General features: G+C 46.2%; 1 protein-coding gene across 2 annotated transcripts in view; it reads right to left on the reverse strand.

Moving 5' to 3' along the window:
* LOC120035070 (junction plakoglobin-like) overlaps positions 1-16,709 on the reverse strand; it is a 65,668-nt gene extending 48,959 nt beyond the window's left edge. For both annotated transcript variants that reach the window (XR_005474106.1, XM_038981839.1), the window contains exon 1: positions 16,602-16,709. The gene's annotated coding sequence lies outside the window, so the exon portion shown is untranslated. The remainder of the gene's footprint in view (positions 1-16,601) is intronic.
* Between the last annotated feature and the right edge of the window lie 238 nt (positions 16,710-16,947).

Here is a 16,947-nt window from a genome sequence, read left to right on the forward strand (position 1 = left end):
GGTCTGGTCTGGTCTGTCGCGGGGAGACCTGGCAGAGACCTGACAGCCTGCAGACACCCGGCTTCACTCTCCCTCCCGCCCACCCAAGGGGTTGGCACGGTAACCGCAAGGCAACGTGGGCAGATCTGACAGACGGGGCTCTCCTCCCCCCCTCGGCCTCATGGGAGAAATAATCCGCACACTGAGTGAACTCTTCCTCCACACACAGACAGAGAGAAACATGGAGAGAGCGAGAGAGAGAGAGAGAGGTCATGATCAGATGAGCTCCTGCATTTTCCCCCATGTTCTTAAAAAAAGATAGATTTAGAGTTAGATAAACTTGGATTTTTTTGTCAGGAACATATACAGGATGCTACCCTCTACAACTAACCTTCACTCCAAATCAAAACCTCCAACCTGATTTTGGACGGAATTACATAATCACCTGGAAAGTTTACAACTACCAAAGATTATTATTCCAACGCTATACAGCAAATGCTCTTGAAAACAACAGAAACCCGAAAACACCATACAACCTGCAACTGAGTGAGTAATGTTTAGTCTGAAGCTATATTTTATTTCCAAAAGCCAAGAAGAAAATACATTACATTACTTTATGAGGACTGAATGCTAAATTAAGGCTGCCAAGCTTGATACAACTTCAATTAGCTATTAATTAAACTATTAATTAAAAAATGGGAACATCCGCAACCTCATCTTCCACACAGACCATCCCCTGGCATGGCACAGTGCTATATTAACCAGACCATCCCCTGGCATGGCACAGTGCTATATTAGCACACTACCCCTCTGTTAAGAGTGGGGGGTGTTAACGAGGGGTGGAAACTCAGGATACTAGACAACGAGGACTCTGAATCAGCTAATATAAATCTCTATAAGTTTGGAACAGTCATGGTACAGGGCAACACCAAACAGTTTCAGCTGGACTTTCACCTAATCAAAGAAGTGACAGAGAACAATCCACAAGAGAGGTGGCCACCCCTGCAGAGAAGGCAGCAGTACAGCCCACCTCAGCTCCCGACAAAAGTCTCGCCACCACAGCAGAACAGTCTACACCAGACCCTGACCATAGCGTCGGCATCACAGCAGAACAGACAAATGAAGAACCCCAGGCCCAGGGGATCTGAGCACCCCCCCTGTCAGCCACCCTGATAGCCCTCCTGACAACCCCCCCACACCCACTGAGGACATACACAAGACACAGATTGTACTCCTTATGGACTCAAATGGGAGTGTGTCTAAACTCCTGTGTCCAAACACCCAGCGCGCCCAGACCTTCTGTCTGAGGACGAACTAGGTTCACCTAGCCACATAATAATGCACACAGGCACAAACGACCTGAGAACACAGCAGGAAAGGGTGGCCACAGCACTGAAGGGAGTGATTGAAAAAGCTTCTTCTACTTTCCCCAATGCACAAGTAGTTATCTCCACCCCGCTACCATGAAAAGACTTCCACCCTGCTACCATACAGTGAGTAAACGCAAGTATTTCCCGTGACTGTGCCTCAAAACCAAATGTTTACCCGGCCCACCACTCCACCCTGGACTTGAACAGCCTCTATGACCAGGTCCACCTATACAAAGCAGCAGTGCCCACCTTCGCCCGGACTCTAAAAGACATTGCCCTCAAACGCAGCCCCAACACTTCACACAGGAGCAACAGATCAATAGACACCCCGCCCAGACCAGCGAGACACTCTCCCAGACCTGCGGGACCCCCCACCCCCTGAACCTACACATAGAGGACCCACGCCAAGAGGACCTACATCCAGACCACAACACCACCAGCCACATACACACCCCCACACCAACTAATCAATACCCCCCAAATTTAGGCCACCTCAGATATCAGACCTATGCCCCTCCTACCCACCCCATGTACCGCTCCCCTGCAAAGTGGGCCTCAACATGGAAGTCACACATACGTCCAGGTCGTGAGCGGGCAAACAGGCCCAACCCCCACTCTTACACTAGCCCAAGCCAATGGCATGTGCCAGATGCTCAGCAGGCTCTGCTCACACTTACTGGCCTGAGGCCAAACCACACGACCAACAACATTGGACACTTTATGGAACACAAAGCCTTCACTATCTCATCCTAGATATCCAAGGCCTGAGGTCATCTGCCTTTGGCCTAAAGAGCAGGAACCTGGACTTCATCAAAGAAATCGGAAATACAGACATTGTCATCCTACAATAAACTTGGTATAGAGGAGACGGACCCACTGGTTGCCCTCTAGGTTACAGAGAGATGGTAGTCCCATCCACCAAACTACCAGGTGTGAAACAGGGAAGGGACTCAGGGGGTATGCTAATTTGGTATAGAGCAGACCTAACTCACTCCATTAAATTAATCAAAACAGGAACATTTTACATTTGGCTTGAAATTCAAAAGGAAATGATCTTAACAGAGAAAGATGTCCCCCTGTGTGCTACCTATATCCCCCCACTAGAATCCCCATATTTTAATGAAGACAGCTTCTCCATCCTGGAGGGAAAAATCAATAATTTCCAGGCCCAGGGACATGTACTAGTCTGTGGCGACCTAAATGCCAGAACCGGACAAGAACCTGACACCCTCAGCACACATGGGGACAAACACCTGCCTGGAGAAGACAGCATTCCCTCCCCCATATGCCCCCCTAGGCACAACTATGACAACATAACCAACAAAAACGGGTCACAACTCCTGCAGCTCTGTCGCATGCTGGGTATGTACATAGACAATGGTAGGCTTCGAGGGGACTCCTATGGTAGGTACAGCTGTAGCTCATCTCTTGGCAGTAGTACTGTAGACTACTTTATCACTGACCTCAACCCAGAGTCTCTCAGAGCATTCACAGTCAGCCCACTGACACCCCTATCAGACCACAGCAAAATCACAGTCTACTTGAAAAACGCAATACTCAATCATGAGGCATCAAAGCCAAAGGAACTCAGTAATATTAAGAAATGCTATAGATGGAAGGAATGTAGTTTGGAAACCTACCAAAAAACAATTAGGCAACAACAAATTCAATCCCTTTTAGACAACTTCCTGGACAAAACATTCCACTGTAATAGTGAAGGTGTAAACTTGGTAGTACAAAATCTTAACAGTATATTTGACCTTTCAGCTTCCCTATCAAATCTAAAAATCTCAAATAGAAAACTGAAGAAAATGAACAACAATGACAAATGGTTTGATGAAGAATGCAAAAATCTAAGAAAGAAATTGAGAAACCTGTCCAACCAAAAACACAGAGACCCGGAAAACCTGAGTCTACGCCTTCACTATGGTGAATCACTAAAACAATACAAAAATACACTACGGGAAAAGAAGGAACTGTAAATCAGCTCAATGTAATTGAAGAATCCATAGACTCTAACCACTTCTAGGAAAATTGGAAATCACTAAACAAACAACAACACGAAGAATTTACATTTAATGTCAAATTGGCTTTTTACCAAACTATTGTACGACAGACCACGTATTCACCCTGCACACCTTAATTGACAAACAAATAAAAACAAAGGCAAAGTCTTCTCATGCTTTGTTGATTTCAAAAGAGCCTTCGACTCAATTTGGGGTCTGCTATACAAATTGATGGAAAGGGGTGTTGGGGGAAAAACATGCGACATTATAAGATCCATGTACACAAACAACAAGTGTGCGGTTAAAATAGGCATAAAACACACACATTTCTTCCCACAGGGCCGTGGGTGAGACAGGGATGCAGCTTAAGCCCCACCCTCTTCAGCATATATATCAACGAATTGGCAAGGAAACTAGAACAATCTGCAGCACCCGGCCTCACCCGACTAGAATCTGAAGTCAAATGTCTACTGTTTGCTGATGATCTATCTGGTGCTTCTGTCACCAACCAAGGAGGGCCTACAGCAGCACCTAGATCTTCTGCACAGTTTCTGCCAGACCTGGGCCCTGACAGTAAATCTCAGAAAGACCAAAATAATGGTGTTCCAAAAAAGGTCCAGTCGCCAGGATTACAAATACAAATTCCATCTAGACACCAATGCCCTAGAGCACACAAAAGACTATACATACCTTGGCCTAAACATCAGCACCACAGGTAACTTCCCCAAAGCTGTGAACGATCTCAGAGACAAGGCAAGAAAGGCATTCCATGCCATCAAAAGGAACATAAAATTCGACATACCAATTAGGATCTGGCTAAAAAATACTTGAATCAGTTATAGAACCCATTGCCCTTTATGGTTGTGAGGTCTGGGTTCCGCTCACCAACCAAGAATTCACAAAATGGGACAAACACCAAATTGAGACTCCGCATGCTGTCACGTTCCTGACCTGTTTTCTGTTGTTTGGTATGTGTTTATTGGTCAGGGCGTGAGTTTTGGGTGGGCAGTCTATGTTTTCTGTTTCTATGTTGGTTTTGGGTTGCCTGGTATGGCTCTCAATTAGAGGCAGGTGTTTGACGTTTCCTCTGATTGAGAGTCATGCCACACGGGACTGTCTCGGTTTATGTAGTCTGTTCCTGTTCGTGAGTTCTGCGTGTATTTTATGTAAGTTCCATGTCCAGGTCTGTCTACTCCGTTTTGTTATTTTGTAAACTCCTTCCAAGTGTTTGTTTTCGTGTTTCATCGTTTGATTTAATAAATCATTATGTATTCACAACCCGCTGCACTTTGGTCAAATCACTACTCCTCCTCTTCGTATGAAGAGGAGGAGGAATGCCGTTACAGAATCACCCACCAAACCCAGATCAAGCAGCGGGTTAACGGACAGCAACGACAGCAGCAGTGGGTCAAGGAGGATTGGACATGGGAAGAGATTCTGGACGGAGAAGGACCCTGGGCAGAGCCAGAGGAGTGTCGCCGTCCCAAGGCGGAGCTGGAGGCATCTAAAGCGGAGAGGCGACGATATGAGGAGGCAGCACGGAAGCAAGGCTGGAAGCCCGCAAGTACAACCCAAAAATTTCTTGGGGGGGGGGGGGGGCTAAAGGGTAGTGTGGCGAAGTCAGGTAGGAGACCTGTGCCAACTTCCCGGGCTTACCGTGGAGAGCGAGAGTACGGGCAGACACCGTGTTACGCAGTAGAGCGCATGGTGTCTCCTGTACGTGTTCATAGCCCGGTGCGGGTTATTCCACCTCCCCGCACTGGTAGGGCTAGATTGAGCATTGAGCCAAGTGCCATGAAGCCGGCTCTACATATCTGGCCACCAGTACGTCTCCTTGGGCCGGCTTACATGGCACCAGCCTTACGCATGGTGTCCCCGGTTCGCCTACATAGCCCGGTGCGGGTTATTCCACCTCCCCGCACTGGTCAGGCGACGGGGAGCATACAACCAGGTAAGGTTGGGCAGGTTCAGTGCTCAAGGGAGCCAGTACGCCTACACGGTCCGGTATATCCGGCGCCACCTTCCCGCCCCAGCTCAGTACCACCAGTGCCTGCACCACGCACCAAGCCTCATGTGCGTCCTCAGAGCCCTGTACGCACTGTTCCTCCTCCACGCACTCTCCCTGTGGTGCGTGCCCTCAGCCCGGTACCTCCAGTTCCGGTACCACGCACCAGGCCTATAGTGCGCATCGAGAGTCCAGTGTGCCCTGTTCCTGCTCCCCGCACTAGCCTTGAGGTGCGTGTCTCCAGTCCGGTACCACCAGTTCCGGCACCACGCACCAGGCCTACTGTGCGCCTCAGCGGGTCAGAGTCGGCCGTCTGCCCAACGCCTTCTGCACTGCCTGTCTGCCCAGCTCCGTCTGAGCCATCCGTCTGCCCAGTGCCATCTGAGCCATCCGTCTGCCCAGCGCCATCTGAGCCATCCGTCTGCCCAGCGCCGTCTGAGCCATCTGTCTGCCCAGCGCCGTCTGAGCCATCTGTCTGCCCAGCGCCGTCTGAGCCATCTGTCTGCCCAGCGCCGTCTGAGCCATCCGTCTGCCCAGCGCCTTCTGAGCCATCCGTCTGCCCAGCGCCTTCTGAGCCATCCGTCTGCCCAGCGCCTTCTGAGCCATCCGTCTGCCCAGCGCCATTAGAGCCGCCCGTCTGTCCCGAGCCATTAGAGCCGTCCGTCAGTCAGGAGCCGCTAGAGCCGTCCGTCAGTCAGGAGCTGCCAGAGCCGCCAGCCAGTCAGGAGCTGCCAGAGCCGCCAGCCAGTCAGGAGCTGCCCTACAGTCAGGAGCTGCCCTACAGTCATGAGCTGCCCTTCAGTCATGAGCTGCCCTTCAGTCATGAGCTGCCCTTCAGTCATGAGCTGCCCTTCAGTCATGAGCTGCCCTCCAGTCATGAGCTGCCCTCCAGTCATGAGCTGCCCTCCAGTCATGAGCTGCCCTCCAGTCATGAGCTGCCCTCCAGTCATGAGCTGCCCTCCAGTCATGAGCTGCCCTCCAGTCATGAGCTGCCCTCCAGTCATGAGCTGCCACTCAGTCATGAGCTGCCACTCAGTCCGGAGCTGCCATTAGTACAGAGTTGTCCCTCTGTCCTAAGCTACCTCTCTGTCCGGAGCTACCTCTCTGTCCTGAGCTACCTCTCTGTCCTGAGCTACCTCTCTGTCCTGAGCTACCTCTCTGTCCTGAGCTACCTCTCTGTCCTGAGCTACCTCTCTGTCCTGAGCTGTCTCCTCTATGTAGGAGGGGCCTTAGTGAAGGTTCCTGGACCATGGTCGGGGGCGAGGGTCGCCACTCAAAGGACGCTAAGGAGGGGGACAAAGACAGTGGTGGAGTGGTGTCCTCGTCCACCGCCGGAGCCGCCACCGCGGACAGATGCCCACCCAGACCCTCCCCTTGAGTTGTAGGGGTGCGCCCGGAGTTCGCACCTTGAGGGGGGGGGTTCTGTCACGTTCCTGACCTGTTTTCTGTTGTTTGGTATGTGTTTATTGGTCAGGGCGTGAGTTTTGGGTGGGCAGTCTATGTTTTCTGTTTCTATGTTGGTTTTGGGTTGCCTGGTATGGCTCTCAATTAGAGGCAGGTGTTTGACGTTTCCTCTGATTGAGAGTCATATTAAGGTAGGTTGTTCTCACTGTTTGTTTGTGGGTGATTGTCGTCAGTGTTTGTCGCGCCACACGGGACTGTCTCGGTTTATGTAGTCTGTTCCTGTTCGTGAGTTCTGCGTGTATTTTATGTAAGTTCCATGTCCAGGTCTGTCTACTCCGTTTTGTTATTTTGTAAACTCCTTCCAAGTGTTTGTTTTCGTGTTTCATCGTTTGATTTAATAAATCATTATGTATTCACAACCCGCTGCACTTTGGTCAAATCACTACTCCTCCTCTTCGTATGAAGAGGAGGAGGAATGCCGTTACACATGCAGAATTCTGCAACAATATCCTCCATGTACAACGTAGAACAAATAATGCATGCAGAGCAGAATTAGGCCGATATCCACTAATTATCAAAATCCAGAAAAGAGCCATAAATTCTACAACCACCTAAAAGGAAGCGATTCGCAAACCTTCCTTAACAAAGCCATCACCTACAGAGAGATGAACCTGGAGAAGAGTCCCCTAAGCAAGCTGGTCCTGGGGCTCTGTTCACAAACCCAAACACACCCCACAGAGCCCCAGGACAGCAACACAATTACACCCAACCAAATCATGAGAAAACAAAAAGATAATTACTTGACACATTGGAAAAAAAATAACAAAAAAACAGAGCAACCTAGAATGCTATTTGGCCCTAAACAGAGAGTACACAGTGGCAGAATACCTCACCACTGTGACTGACCCAAACATAAGGAAAGCTTTGACTATGTACAGACTCAGTGAGCATAGCCTTGCTATTGAGAAAGGCCGCCATAGGGAAACCTGGCTCTCAAGAGAAGACAGGCTATGTGCACACTGCCCACAAAATAAGGTGGAAACTGAGCTGCACTTCCTAACCTACTGCCCATTGTATAACCATATTAGAGACAGATACTTTCCTCAGACTACACAGATCCACAAAGAATTCAAAAACAAACCCGATTTTGATCAACTCCCATATGTACTGGGTGAAATACCACAGTGTGCCATCACAGCAGCAGGATTTGTGACCTGTTGCCACAAGAAAAGGTCAACCAGTGAAGAACAAACACCATTGTAAATACAACCCATATCTATGTTTATTTATTTTCCCTTTTGTACTTTAACCATTTGTACATCGTTACAACACTGTATATATACATAATATGACATTTGTAATGTCTTTATTATTTTGGAACTTCTGTGAGTGCAATGTTTACTGTTCATTTTTATTGTTCATTTCACTTTTGTATATTATCTACTTCACTTGCTTTGGCAACGTTAACATATGTTTCCCATGCCAATAAATCCCCTTGAATTGAATTGAGAGACAGGGGACCGTTAAGCCCTGCGAAACTTAACAGATCAAACTGCCCAGAGCTGAGAAGGAAGAAACCAAGCGGGGATGCAACAAGCGGGGGAGACGTACCCATTGACATAGCATGTGTAGAAACGGATGTGGTCATTCGAGGCTAAAGTGGATTGTTTGCGAGCCATTTCGGATGACTCAGTTCAAATTCTTTCATTGTTCCAATCGATGCACGTCGACGAGAGCGCCTCGTTGTTCTGTTCCTTGAGTTACCACCGTCATTATACCACAATGTGCCAATTCAATTAGGTTGCCATCCCCTACAATTCAAATAAATGAAGGCTTATGTCAAAACAATCAATATGTAAACACAAAGGAGGAAAGGTGGAGGGGAAGTCAAGAAATAAATTGAAAAGCATTCTTAGGAACAGGGGGAGGGAATTGGCTCAGTAAATTGTGTCATAAATACAGAGGCTGAAATAATCAACCACTTCTCTCCTTTAAAGATTATTTGAAGATTACTCTTGTTAAGGTGCCATTTGATGGTGTGTGAGTCCAGAATATGTGTGCAAAGCAGCATTCTCACTACTGCATGTATTTCTTTATAAATCTTTTGGTGTTGTTTTGACTCGCGCGAGTAGTAGCAGTGTTTTGACTGCTGCAAGATGTCAAGTTGAGTGTCAAGAGTGTCATGCCTTCAGTATGATGCTGTGTGAAGTCTTCGCACTAGAACTACCTTGTGGTATTCAGAATAAAGGGTACAGTTAACTCTTATGACTACTATGTAGTGCACTCTTTAAAGCAGAACTCAACTCAAAAAAGCAACATCTCTAGTTGAAAATGACATATGTGACATCGATATTAGTCAGAAACATTTATTCCAATGCCAAAATTGACTAGAAAGTGCAAGTAGTTACATTTTTGTCATAAAGTCAGTATAATCCAAAAGAGAGTTTTGTGAGATTTGTGTACATGAGTTAGTCATGACTTACTTAAGGGATGGGTTTTGATTTCGACAATACCCACTTGCTGACTACCATGGGATAAACAGTTGCGGTGATTGTGGTCTATCCAATCGTACAGCTGCAGTTGCTAACTAAAAGCTCCTCTGCAAAAACATCAAAATGAATGACAGATTTCTTAAGTTATCTTAGAATCATTCTGACTATTTTGAGGAAGTGATACTGGCTTTGTTCCTATGGTGTCCAATGAGGGGCAAACTTAAGTAACTGCCATATCGAACCACACCCCCAAGACTAAAACCTTAATGAGCAACAGAAAAACATGCAGAATCGGTGCGTTCAGTCACTCTTTAAATCACTGTGTATAGTGTTTGTATAGTGTTTGAACTATATGCAGAACAATGTCTAAAATATCAGGAGTGTTCAGACTATTGCAAAAAGGCCTAGGTTTGGTGTATAAAGTGCATAGTTAAGTGGTTATGCAAAGCACTAGAATGTTCTACAAGGTATTTGAACAACAGTGTCGCTTTGAATACATAGAGTATTTGGGTCAGACTATCGAGGGCAGTGTAGTGTAGTGTTCAGACAACAGTAGATGTGGGACAATACTGGTCAGAGCACGGGGGAGAAATCCTGGTCGGAGGGATGTAGAGAAATACACCAAACTGACAGGTTGTATAATAATTAGGCCTTACATAACCATAGGGATAATACACCTGCTTTTGACAACAGTGGTCATATCCAGTATCCACTGCCAGTTCTGTCACTGATCAGCACATACACAAACACAAATGCATTGTAAAATACATGCACATATAATAACAGGCATGCAGAGCACATACACCCACACAAATGTGTGCCCTCTACAGACAAGGCCACACACACACACGCACACGCACGCACACACACACACACACACTGCGTGCATGGAAGAGGACCAGAGCAGACCTCATTCTCAGTGGGAGACTATAGGACTAGCTGTTCCAGGTGTAACCTGCCATCTCTCTCACAGGTCCCTGACAGATAGAGTACAAGCAGCAGGGTTGGAGGAGGGAGAGAGCTGGAGAGAATGTGTGAGGGAGAAAAAGAAAGAAAAAGAGGGTAGGCACTTCCAGCATGGTGAGGAATGGGTTGGAGGGGAGAGATGGAGTGAGAAAGAGAGAGAGAGACATAGAGAGCGTGAACGAGAGACAAAGAGAGAGTATGGACTTCCACTATGGTGGGGGAATGAGATTACCTAGGCTGACTGCCTCAAACCAGTCTCCTCTGAAAAGACCAGACACTGCTGTCAGCCTGAGCCCTGCGGAACATCAAACCTTCGCCCAACACCCCTGACGGTTAGCCCAGCATATTTAACAGACCCGGTCTATTATAAACCTCATCTTCCAGGCAAAGCAAAGCACTCTCCACTCACATACACACAACCCAGTTTCCTTTTCACCACCACTTACACCAACCGTAACACCTATCATACTGTCACTGTCATGGTCCAAACCTGACGACGAGAGGACACTTATTAAACCGACACTGTCATGAATCTGCCGCTCACGATTACACCCGCTTCACTCAGGGAGAGAATTGACACACTCCACAGATGAATCATGGAGAGTTTGGGGGCTTGTCAAGGGAGATGAGGGCTTGGGTGGGGGGGGGGGGGGGGGGGGCGTGTTGGCAGGCAGTAGTGGGGCTGCAATATTCCTGAAGCTTTGCTGAGGGGAGTGTGAAGAATAGGGAGTGGGCGATATCGCGACGTGAGCAGCTGGTAGGGGATAAGCAGAAAGGCTCCACAGGGGAAGCGCCTTTAGCGTGTCAGGCTCCGTCTGCAGGTTTTCCCTGATGATATGGGCGAAGGAAACAGAAAGATCATGTTGGCTAGAGTTCTTACACTGCTGGCAGCAGTTGGATGGATGGTTGGGATGTGTGTAGGTAAGGTAGAGAGTGAAAGGAGGGGAGAGAAGGAGGGGCTGTGTGTGTGAATTTGTTTGAAGGGTTTCACTTCTAAGCAATTCTGAGTGGTCCAATTTCAATCACATTCACTCACACCTGCGGCTGGAATGTGCTGAAATTCTCCATGGCAACCACTGACATAGTCCCTTTAAATCTGGGCCCATGATTTCAGAGGTACCATAAGAGGAAGGGGCCTTCGTTTTCATCTTGAATGGCGGCTTACCTTAAAAGTGTCTGCAATGTATTTTTTCCGTTGATTAAGTATAGTCTTTCAGTTCTGGCACTGAGGCGCATGGCAGGACTCGTCTCACACTGTGCCTTTGCTTCCCATTTGATGCAATTAGTATGCTCCTGACATTCAGCCGCTTTAAAGGCAAAGTGATCCTTAAATTGAACAATACCCTAAGGACCATTACAGAGCTGCACTTACACGGCTAAAGCTGTGCTCATACGGACGTTATCTTCGCTTTGATGAGTTTGTTTTTTAATTGGGATGTTTTTTTTTAAATTGGAGGCCTTGGCGTTGTTTCTCGTTGAGTTTAACTTTGAACCTGACCTAGTGAATCTTCCTTGACCTTTGAGGGATGTTGTTGACAATAGCCATCTGGTTTACAGTACCTGAAGCCCCCCGCTGTAACGGGTTTCGTCCTCTTCGTCTGACGAGGAGTAGCAAGGATCGGACCAATACGCAGCGTGGTAAGTGTCCATATTGATATTTTTTATAAATCAAACAGAACACTGAACGAAATAACAAAAGTACAAACAAACCCGAAACAGTCCCGTATGGTGAAAACACTAACACAGGATACAGGAAACAACCACCCACAAAACACAAAGAAAAACAGGCTACCTAAATGTGGCTCCCAATCAGAGACAACGACTGACACCTGCCTCCGATTGGGAACCATACTAGGCCAAACACAGAAATAGACAACCTAGACATAAAACATAGAATGCCCACCCACATCACACCCTGACCAAACAAAACATAGAAACATACAAAGCAATCTATGGTCAGGGTGTGACACCCGCCCATTGCTTTGATGCTATTCCACCATCAGAAGACCCCAACAGCTATTGGAGAAATGAAAGAAGAGTCCATTGATTGAGGCCTAAGATCATTCTCCCACAAAGCATCGCATTGAAAATAAAGCCCATTTTGAGGCGGCATAACACTTGGTCATGCCAAGTGTATGTTGCAGGGAGAGATGAAGTGAAGGGGAGAGGAGCATGCTATTCCCACCATCCAACCACATATCACAGGTCTCTAGTAATGAAGAAGCATGGTATCAAACAAACCCTTTTGCATAACCCACAGATTTACCACTTGTACACACCCAGGCCAGAGATCACACCCACACAAATACTCAGTCACACCAAATCCACAGATGTAGCTAGTACACACTTGACGCCACACTCACCCACCTTTAAGCACGTACGTACAACAGACACACACACCAGCCAAACCTGCAGATACCACACACGGATGTGACAACATCCTGTTGTTACTAGTATAATTAGAGTACTAATTAACAAACTAAACACCCAACACGAGACAACTACCAACACGCCAGATGGACGGACGAACGGACACACACACGTTTAGTTCTTCTATCCTCATGGGGACCTAAAATGTATTTACATCCTATTTTTCCTGACCCCTAACCCTAACCTTAACCCGTAATCCTAACCCAAACCATAAACCTAAACCTAACTCCTAACCCTAAACATAACCCTAACCTTAACCCGTAATCCTAACCCAAACCATAAACCTAACTCCTAACCCTAACCACTAACCCCTTACCCTAATTGTAACCCTAAACCTAACCCCTAAGCTTAAAATAACCTTTGTCTTCATGGGAACGTGGGAAAAGGGGAGAAGTTTCCTTGTTATACTATCCTTGTGGGGACTTTGGAGAATTTTAAGTCCCAACAAGGATAGAAGAACCCCCCCCCCCCCACACACACACATACTCCTGCCCACTCAAATACCTTATTATAACTTTATCCCCTGACAGTCCCTGTGGACCTGTGTGAACCCGGGGCCCTGGCAGTACGTCCTCCTGGTCTCTGGCACATGGGCAAGACGCCACACCCCTCTGAAGAGAAGTGATTTTGATGGCCAGTTTCAACAACAGTGTCAACAAACACTGCAAGGCAACTGTAAAAGTGCTGTAAGCAGTTTGGTAACCACTGATCAAGGCTGTACACAGACTCTGGCTGCATTTTACACTGAAATGGCGGAAGGCAATATGAAACTCCACTTAATAGAGGGCAAGATGGGGCTATAGGCATGTTTCTGATAGTTTCCCAGTAAATTAAGCCTTGATCAGCAAAGTGGAGAGAAATAGGAAGATGGAAGGAATAGCTTATGCAACAAGATGCAGCCACTGCTTTAAAAGCTTTACGTTTGAACTTCCAGTTGGTTCAATTTTCCACCTGACAAACACATTATGTCAGTCACCTGGGTAAAACCTGTCTCCGGGCTTCAGTTGGCACAGGTTGTCCCTAGATAACTAGGCTACAATCCATCTTGTGATGTGGTAGGTTATATTTGACACTTCACATAAGCATTCAGCCATCTAGGTATTGAAATACGGACGACTGGATTCACCTGATAACCTGAAAACTATCATGGGTGTTGAGATCTGCCCAAGTTTGACGTCAGTTGCCAACCAACCAGTTAGAAATGAGATTTCATTAGCACCCATAGCAACCTGGCTTCAAAGGCTACTGCCGACCAAGATGCACGTGAAGATGTAATAAGGGGGGAAAGGAGGAAAACCATTATGATAGTAATTCAAAGAAGAGGAATAGTTTGCCACATGGAAATGTCTATGGGGAGAAGAAAAAAGCTATTTGGAGAGGGGAAAATGGTGTAGCCTATATATCACAGGCATAATATGAGGGGGGAAACGAGAGCTGCTGAATGAGCAACTGAATGACGGCAATTTTACAGCATTTGGACAAGAAAATGACCATACCCTATTTTCACAAGGGGATAATTATTAACGACTAAAGTGGCCGTAGTAGCTCCACGCGAGATGGAGTGAGCGGTGGCAGTTGATAGGTGCTTGATGGGGGCTTGTAGACAGCAAAGCAGAGCATCCACTGTCACAAGCTATTTTAGCAACTCGTTTTCCAGCCTGTTCTCATAGACTAGATGTAACATAGTAAATGAAAATTGGCATGTAGCCTAGTGGTTAGAGCGTTGAGCCAGTAACCGAAGGTTGCTGGATTGCCAATGCCTATTGAAATGACAACAAGTCAATCTCGTAAATGGGCCATTTATAACTGATGGTAGGCTAAAGGCTGTATCCAGGCACTCTGTGTCGCATCGTGCTAAAGAACAGCCCTTACACGGAACCCAAACGGGCTGCGCGCGTGCTCCATCGTGCATAAATACATTTTGTCCCCCTACACCAAACGCGATCACGACACGCAGGTTAAAATATCAAAACAAACTCTGAACCAATTACATTAATTTGGGGACTGGTCGAAAAGCATTAAACATTTATGACAATTTAGCTAGCTAGCTTGCACTTGCTAGCTAATTTGTCCTATTTAGCTAGATTGCTGTTGCTAGCTAATTTGTCCTGGGATATAAACATTGAGTTGTTATTTTACCTGAAATGCACAAGGTCCTCTACTCCGAAAATGAATCCACACATAAAACGGTCAACCGAATTGTTTCTAGTCATCTCTCCTCCTAGGCTTTTTCTTCTCTTCACTTTATATTACGATTGGCAACTTTCATAAATTAGGTGCATTACCGCCAATGACCTCGTTCATCTTTCAGTCACCCCAATGAGGAGATGGCACGTAGTTACCTGCTTCTATAAACCAATGAGGAGATGGGAGAGGCAGGACTTGCAGCGCAATCTGCGCCACAAATAGAACTGACTTCTATTTTAGCCCTTGGCAACGCAGACACTTGTTGGCGTGCGCGAGCAGTGTGGGTGCAATAATTTAATAATATAGATTTCTAAATGTATTTTGCAACGCGAGCGGTGAGGTCAGCCTGTTAGCCGTGGTATATTGGCCATATACCATACACCCTTGTGCTTAATCATAGCAGTCAAACAAGTGACATCGACATCCATTGATGGAAAATGATCTGGCGAGTTTAACAAGGGCAACTTATCTTTTTTCATGCAACATATCGAATTCGTTAATTACAATTGCAATAATTCTTATTTTGATGAAAACCGAATTTTTCTTCTAATGTCGTTACAATTTACTTCGATATCCCTTCTTAAATGGCTCAATAACGTTATGGTAAAAGGATTTATTGTATAAATGTGGCAACTATAATTTATTGTATAAATGGGCTAGTTTTCAGGCTTTTTGTGCGGGTTTTGAGGGGTCATTGGGCTAGAAATGTTATTAAGACCTGGCAACCCTGGCTCTGAAACAGAAAGTTAAACATTGATTTTCCGTAACACCAAGTACTACAATCCCTTTTACACGTAGCCTAGTCTACAATTAGGAAACATGACTGACGCTCACCATGAGTCCCCGTGTGAGAGAATTTGATATAGGTGTGGCACTTATGGGACTCACTCACGTATCGATTTTCACAACGAACACCACTACAAAATAACTTATTACTGTAATTTTAATTACCATGACAGCATCGTCAGGGTAGCCACGCACAACGCACATGAGAGGACACAACTGTAGCATACGGTAAGACTGAGCATATTGCAATAACCACACAAATATTTGGTGAATTGACAACAGCGTGAGTTTCATGTTTTAGAATGAACTAAAACAATAGTCTAGGCTACTTATACCAAACTATTCATGCCTAGGCTATTCTACTCGCACGCATCCCTATTTGGAGATAGAGGTGCATGCACCGTTATTCCGGAGTTCCTATCAATAAACAGTCAAGTTTCTCCTATCACCGACACCGATGGGTTGTTGCGTACACCCATGTCACAGCCAAAGAATGTCGATTCAAAAGCAACAGCAATATTGCAGAAGTGTGAGACAATTCTGGTAACAATTATATAGCTCAATGCGTAGCCTATTCGACCGAAACAAAATGTACCACATCTGGTAAGACTGAAACGCTCATCTGCTACGTATCATAGGAATGAATGTCAGGAAGGTTGGCTGGCTACATTCACGGACACAATAAAAGATGCCAGACAAACACGACACAGAGGGAGCATATCAGTCTCAGTAGCTGGCAAGGAATGTCACGTGGTATTAATAATGCTATAAACTACATCTGATCAATAGCTATTCACAACACATCACAGCATCTTGTTGGAGAAAACACTGTTGTTCGAATATCTTTGATCGGAACAGAGAACATTCGCTTTCCGAACACTACAAAACATGACATTATCTCAAATAAACTCCACTAGGTTACAGCATGCGACTGAAGCGACGCCCCAGAACGCCAATGTGTTGACAGGTTGGTTACCTTCCGCAATTAAATCGCCGGTTTCAGGACCTTCTTGCGCGCAGCACTCCGAGTATAAACTTTTCTTAAACCCGGTGTTCGCCTGCTCGTTCTGGAGCCCTCCGTTCCAAGCAAGTCGGGAATGTGTTGAGCAACGGTTCAGTGACAACGTCAATTTCGTGGAGTCTCCACCCATGGCACAAAGAGAGACCCAATAGGCGGGTCGTTGAAACGGTCATTGGCTAAATCAACAAATAGAGTGTTATTACAAGGTAATTGAAAAGTATGCGCAATATCGGTAACAATTTTCAATTTGTTCTGGAGTGAGAAATAGCCTAAATATGTCCTCTCCTTTATGTTTCTCCCT

This window comes from Salvelinus namaycush, chromosome 3, assembly GCF_016432855.1.
Source record: "Salvelinus namaycush isolate Seneca chromosome 3, SaNama_1.0, whole genome shotgun sequence".
NCBI classification, from domain to species: Eukaryota; Metazoa; Chordata; class Actinopteri; order Salmoniformes; family Salmonidae; genus Salvelinus; species Salvelinus namaycush.